Source organism: Barbatula barbatula, assembly GCF_947034865.1.
Source record: "Barbatula barbatula genome assembly, chromosome: 22".
Taxonomy (NCBI): Eukaryota; Metazoa; Chordata; class Actinopteri; order Cypriniformes; family Nemacheilidae; genus Barbatula; species Barbatula barbatula.
Window position 1 is genome coordinate 20,347,381 of NC_136785.1, and position 7,056 is coordinate 20,354,436.

At 36.6% G+C, this 7,056-nt stretch overlaps 1 long non-coding RNA gene across 1 annotated transcript; it reads left to right on the forward strand.

Annotated features, from left to right (window-relative positions):
- Nucleotides 1-4,556: 4,556 nt before the first annotated feature.
- LOC306911162 lies at nucleotides 4,557-5,856 on the forward strand. Its single transcript, XR_013788237.1, has 3 exons — nucleotides 4,557-4,864; nucleotides 4,942-5,253; nucleotides 5,398-5,856. It is a non-coding gene; the product is annotated as an uncharacterized lncRNA (long non-coding RNA).
- The last annotated feature ends 1,200 nt before the right edge of the window (nucleotides 5,857-7,056 follow it).

The following is a 7,056-nucleotide window of genomic DNA, read 5'->3' on the forward strand; positions in this document are numbered from 1 at the left end:
ACACAATTGTTTGTCACCTTAATGTAAGTTTCAATTCATGTTTAATGATTAGGAAAAGTGTGTGCTGCAAATTATTCTTAAAAAATAATATGAAACAACAACACATTCTAAATTAAGAAATGAGCATGTGTGGGTTTTGTTTATTGCACTCCTGGAATCAGACATATCCAAATAAAGATATCAGATAAAAACACAAACATGAGGCCTAATTGTAAAACAGTCACATTAGATGTATGCATGTATTGATGGATTGACTAATTTATTTAATGGAATAATGTTGTACAAAAATGTCAATGTATAAAGAGAATACACATCTCTCAATAAAGAGAAAATTAAAAACAAACAGGACTAAACTTCAAACCAAGAAAATAAAAATAAAACATGTCCTAATTACTAAGTACTATAGAAAAAGTAAATCGTATTAGGCTATAGGTAATGGACTTCTTAGAATTAAGGGGAAAAAAATATCAGCTGACATTCTCAGCCAATGAGCACGAAGCTGTGTCGTCAGTCAGTCGTTTCCCATCATGCTTTTGAGTAGCGCAGTCGGTGGAGAGCAACTGCGCTCGACTGCTCAATCCGACACAGCCGCCTCGCTGTCGCGAGAGTTTTTGGGCACACGTCATCATGAGGTCAGAGCAAGGCGGACGTAACTCGGACACTTTTCTAACCGGCATGCATCTCACGGTGATCACCGGTGATCGGTTCTGCGTGTCGCTACCCGATCCGTCCCGGAAACACGATTTGTTCCGCGCATGCGTGAAACTGACGTCACTTCCTATTATCGCCGACGTTTTACGACAGTTTTCTCGACCTGGGAACAGCTCGGTTACGTCGTGCAGCCAAACCCCTTTCATTTATTCAATGATAACTCCTAAACTAAAGAGGTGCATTTTAAAATTCTGAATCATATATATCCAACAAAATAATTTTTAAGAGTAAGATTTAACGTTGGTGATTCAAATGTATGTCAAATATGCAAGGTAGAGATAGAAACGGTTGAACACTTATTTTATCAGTGCAATTTGGTAACCATATTCTGGAACGATGCGTTGAGCTGGTTGCAACAAAGATTACCTGTAAGGCTGATATTGTCGTGGGAATTTATTAAGTTTGGACTATTAATTAAGGATACAAAGTTATTTTTTTCAATTAATAATGTGTTGCTTTTATTGAAATTTTATATACACAAATGTAAATTTTTCAAAATTCCTCCACGGTTAGTGTCTTTCAAGGAGGAATTCAGAGTATATTTAATGACCGTGAAAAAGTTGAAAAGCCCTAAAGCAGTGTATTTGTACTCAGTGTTGGAAGATTTTGGTTTTATAATTTGAATAACTTCCTACTCCACTACTTTGTTTAATTTATTGTTTGTTTATTTATGTATTTTTTTTCACTGTCTTCATTGTATTTATGAATATTATGTTCTAATATTTGTATGTAAGCTAAGGTTGGTTGTGAATGTTAAACTATGATTGTCTTTTTTTGTTAATGTTCTACAATGTTAATAAATAAATAAAAAAAAAAAAACTTTCATTATGTGTGACAGCGGTATGGATTCATTTGCTTTTCACGAAAGACTTCAAAAATGTATCTTAAAAGGAGAAATTCCTGACTGTCCTACCGGGCATCTTCGAATTAAGTAGCATTAAGCGATTTTATATTTAACAAAAAGGAGAACTGACCATCTAGAAAACTATAAAAACCTTCACAGAGATGCAAATTTTTTCCATTAAAATACTACTATGAACTATTAGCTTTTACTATTAAAACCATTACAAATGTCATTCCTTGCAGTTTGGTTTGGGCATGATTCCTGTAGGATTGAATTGTGTTATTGGTTATAAAATCAATTTATATAAAAAATTGGTTAAATTGATGTCATGTTTTTATTGACTTTTATCGATATCAGATAGTCAGATAATATGAATTTTGACTGCAACTTTCATGCTTTTTTTTCTTATTTAAACAGGAGACAGACTCTTCTACGCCGGCCCAACTAAACAGTACATGCGGCTAGTTGTCCTGTCCGAGGAAAGAAGAGTGCTGTTCTTGCAGAGTGCTATAATAACCCTGGAACTGGCAATCACTGATGCATCAGAGGCAGTTGCAACAGTTGTTTTTTAAACTAACTGTGAATGCACTTTTCCTTTTCCAGTTTTTCCTCAACAGTCCAGTGGGGATTCTTGCGGTGTCTACATGCAAGTCTTTCAATGTAATTTGTGTTTCACAGTATGCTCTCAGCATCTGCACATCATGTCCCTTAATATTCACAGAGGTAAGATGAATTTTTCACACAAGTATGTCATTTAACTACTGATATGTGTAAATTGTTTTTGTGTTTGTGTGTTTCAGGAGGAGGTGCCATTTATTCGCCAGTGGTGGTGCATTAACCTCATGGAAAGATTTTGCATAGAAGGGTATGATAGATTCTACAGATATAATTTCAGTATCTTGGCTGTATTAAGTAAGCTAAAGCTATTAAATAGAGTTCATATACGTTTACATATATTTCAAAGGCATGGACAGAGGTTTGCATACTGGACTGAAGAAGCATCCCAACTCCTTCAGGGGATCGTTGAGACTGTGTTTAGGGTGTCGAAATTCACCACCACCAAACTGTCACCCAGCAGAAGAGTAGTGGATGACAAGGACATTGATAAGGTAAATTATTATACAGAAGTGGTTATACATTAAACATTTGCATGCATGCTGAATAAATAGTTTAAATGTTGTGCCATTTTAGTATGCAAGAAATAATTTAGTCAACCAATTAGAATGCAACATAAACTTCACTTACTTCAATAGGTGCAGGACCCAACCATTGTGCGAGACCTAAATACAGCGTGGGACTGGGTACAGAATCACAGACACTTATTCCGTGGGGAGGTGACGGAGCCGGCCTTTTTGCAGATGAACAGGGGTGATAGACAAAATGCCATCAAGAACCTCCTGGGGGGTCAATTCTCTGAGGCGAAGGATGACTTTTTGTTTATATTTTACTACCAAGAAGACATGGAAAAATTTTTGTCATATTGTGTTGATGAACAAGGCCTAAAGGTCAATGCTATGTTCAACAATGAGAAATGTAGTGTGTGAGTGTGTGTATGTGCGAGTGAGTGTGAGTGATTGAGAGAGAGAGAGAGTGTGTGAGTGAGAGAGAGAGTGTGTGAGTGAGTGAGTGAGAGAGAGTGTGAGTGATTGAGAGAGAGAGAGAGTGTGTGAGTGAGAGAGATTGTGAGTGATTGAGAGAGAGAGAGAGAGAGAGAGAGAGAGAGAGAGAGAGAGTGTGTGTGTGTGTGTGGATGAGAGAGAGAGTGTGTGAGTGAGTGAGTGAGTGAGTGAGTGAGTGAGTGAGTGAGTGAGAGAGAGAGGGTGTGTGTGAGTTAGGAATAGAACAAATGTATGAATAAATTGAATCAATGCATATATAACTTTATTCTGTGTGTTTCTTTAATGCAGACATTTGTTAAACAATCTAGAACAGTTAAGTAGAACCCTCTTTAGAAAATTAAATGAAAGAAACACATCTGTATTTTCCAAAGTCTGTCTAGAGAATTTAAACAATTCAGTTTAATTTGACCATTTATTTAATTTCAACAAAGTGAATTTATGCCACATTTAGTAGTTATTTTTTATAACAAACAGGCATTATAATGCAGCAACAATTTAACAAGCCAGGAAATATCTCAAAGCAGCTTAAGAAACACATTAAGAAAAAATAAACGTATAGGCCTACAGATATAATAAATACACTTATTAATAAATGTAATACAAAATCTATAAAAACACAGTGGGCGTATCGGGTGGCGAGTGTAAAGCATAATAATAATTATATTATAAATAATACCCGAAACTGCCGTAAAGTGTTTCGATTGATTTCAGACCGGAAGTGACGTCGTTTCGCGCATGCGCCGTACAAATCGTGTTTCCGGGACGGATCGGGTAGCGACACTGCGCATATTTTGTTCATCTCAAACAAGCCTATTACCCGATCCGTCCCGGAAACACGATTTGTTCCGCGCATGCGTGAAACTGACGTCACTTCCTGTTATCGCCGAAGTTTTACGACAGCTTTCTCGACCTGGGACCAGCTCGGTTACGTCGTGCAGCCAAACCCCTTTCATTATGTGTGACAGCGGTATTCATTTGCTTTTCACGAAAGACTTCAAAAATGTATCTTAAAAGGAGAAATTCCTGACTGTCCTACCGGGCATCTTCGAATTAAGTAGCGTTAAGCGATTTTATATTTAACAAAAAGGAGAACTGACCATCTAGAAAACTATAAAAACCTTCACAGAGATGCACATTTTTCCATTAAAATACTACTATGAACTATTAGCTTTTACTATTAAAACCATTACAAATGTCATTCCTTGCAGTGTGGTTTGGGCATGATTCCTGTAGGATTGAATTGTGTGATTGGTTATAAAATCAATTTATATAAAAAATTGGTTAAATTGATGTCATGTTTTTATTGACCTTTATCGATATCAGATAGTCAGATAATATGAATTTTAACTGCAACTTTCATGCTTTCTTTCTTATTTAAACAGGCGACAGACTCTTCTACGCCGGCCCAACTAAACAGTACATGCGGCTAGTTGTCCTGTCCGAGGAAAGAAGAGTGCTGTTCTTGCAGATTGCTATAATAACCCTGGAACTGGCAATCACTGTGGCATCAGAGGCAGTTGCAACAGTTGTTTTTTAAACTAACTGTGAATGCACTTTTCCTTTTCCAGTTTTTCCTCAACAGTCCAGTGGGGATTCTTGCGGTGTCTACATGCAAGTCTTTCCATGTAATTTGTGTTTCACAGTATCAGCTCTCAGCATCTGCACATCATGTCCCTTAACATTCACAGAGGTAAGCTGCATTTTCACACAAGTATGTCATTTTACTACTGGTATGTGTACATTTATTTTTGTGTTTGTGTGTTTTAGGAGGAGGTGCCATTAATTCGCCAGTGGTGGTGCATTAACCTCATATGAGAAAGATTTTGCTTAGAGGGATATGATAGATTCTACAGATATAATTTCAGTATCTTGGCTGTATTAAGTAAGCTAAAGCTATTAAATAGAGTTCATATACGTTTACATATATTTCAAAGGCATGGACAGAGGTTTGCATACTGGACTGAAGAAGCATCCCAACTCCTTCAGGGGATCGTTGAGACTGTGTTTAGGGTGTCGAAATTCACCACCACCAAACTGTCACCCAGCAGAAGAGTAGTGGATGACAAAGACATTGATAAGGTAAATTATTATACAGAAGTGGTTATACATTAAACATTTGCATGCATGCTGAATAAATAGTTTAAATGTTGTGCCATTTTAGTATGCAAGAAATAATTTAGTCAACCAATTAGAATGTAACATAAACTTCACTTACTTCAATAGGTGCAGGACCCAACCATTGTGCAAGACCTAAATACAGCATGGTACAGAATCACAGACACTTATTCCGTGGGGAGGTGATAGAGGAGGCCTTTTTGCAGATGAACAGTGGTGATCGAGAAAATGCCATCAAGAACCTCCTGGGGGCTCAATTCTCTGATGCGAAGGATGACTTTTTGTTTATATTTTACTACCAAGAAGACATGGAAACATTTTTGTCATATTGTGTTGATGAACAAGGCCTAAAGGTCAATGTTATGTTCAACAATGAGAAATGTAGTGTGTGAGTGTGTGTATGTGCGAGTGAGTGTGAGTGATTGAGAAAGAGAGAGTGTGTGAGTGAGAGAGATTGCGTGTGAGAGAGAGAGAGAGAGAGAGAGAGAGAGAGAGAGAGAGAGAGAGAGAGAAAGAGAGTGAGTGAGGAATGGAACAAATGTATAAATAAATTGAATCAATGCATATATAACTTTATTCTGTATGTTTCTTAAATGCAGACATGTGTTAAACAATCTAGAACAGTTAAGTAGATCCCTCTTTAGAAAATGAATTGAAACACATCTGTATACACATCTGTACTTTTCTGTCTAGAGAATTTAAACAATTCAGTTTAATCTGACCATTTATTTAATTCAACAAAGTTAATTTGTGCCACATATTAACCAATTTTAACCGGAATGGATTGAGTAGTACCTTAAAACAAACAACCAAACTCGCAACATTTTAACAAGCCAGGGAATATCTCAAAGCAGCGAAAGAATCACATTAAGAAAAACGAAACTTATACAAATATGATAAATACACTTATTGATCAATCTAATAAAATATTTATTAAAAGAACAGTGGGCGTATCGGGTAGCGAGTTTAAAACAACAGCAGTCACGGTATAAATAATACCCGAAAGTGCCGTAAAATGTTTCGATTTAATTCAGACAGGAATTGACGTCAGTTTGGCGCATGCGCGGAACAAATCGTGTTTCCGGGACGGATCGGGTAGCGACAGCGCCTGTAATGTAGGCGGCTGCAGTAAGGGGAGGAGTCAAAAAAGACCTTTGAAGTCGGACACTTCGTGAATCTCGCTGTTTTGTCGCTTGCAAACGTGAACAATGGAGGAGATCGCGGTCGCGTTTTTTATCGCAGATGAAGTGATTGTAATCGAAATACCACTGTTTTTACATGAAGATGGTTACAATAATAATCACTGAATGTGTCAAATAATGTCCAAATAAACAGCTTACACAAAAACATGTAACACATTTTCAAGGATTGTATAAACAAATGGTAAATGAAGTAAAAAGCAAGCTGCTTTTGAGAGATAGAGTTCATAACAAATGTTTATCATATTTAATAACAAGCAGGTTTCTGCCACCATTTCACGTCCATAGTATTTTTCCATACCATGCAAGTCAAAGCTGTATTGTAGCAAACATCTTCAGAATTTCTTCCCTTGTTTTAAGACCCAGACACTTCTCAGATGAAACCACACAAAGATGAGGCATAATGACTAAACAGTCCATTTAGATATGTATTAGATATGTATTGATTTATTAATTCACACAATCATACAATAGAATAAAGTGAAAATTAAAACAAGGTAGAATTCTAATGAAGAGAAATTTAAAATAAACGCATGTCCCAATTCTTAACTTCACTAGGCGTGTTTTG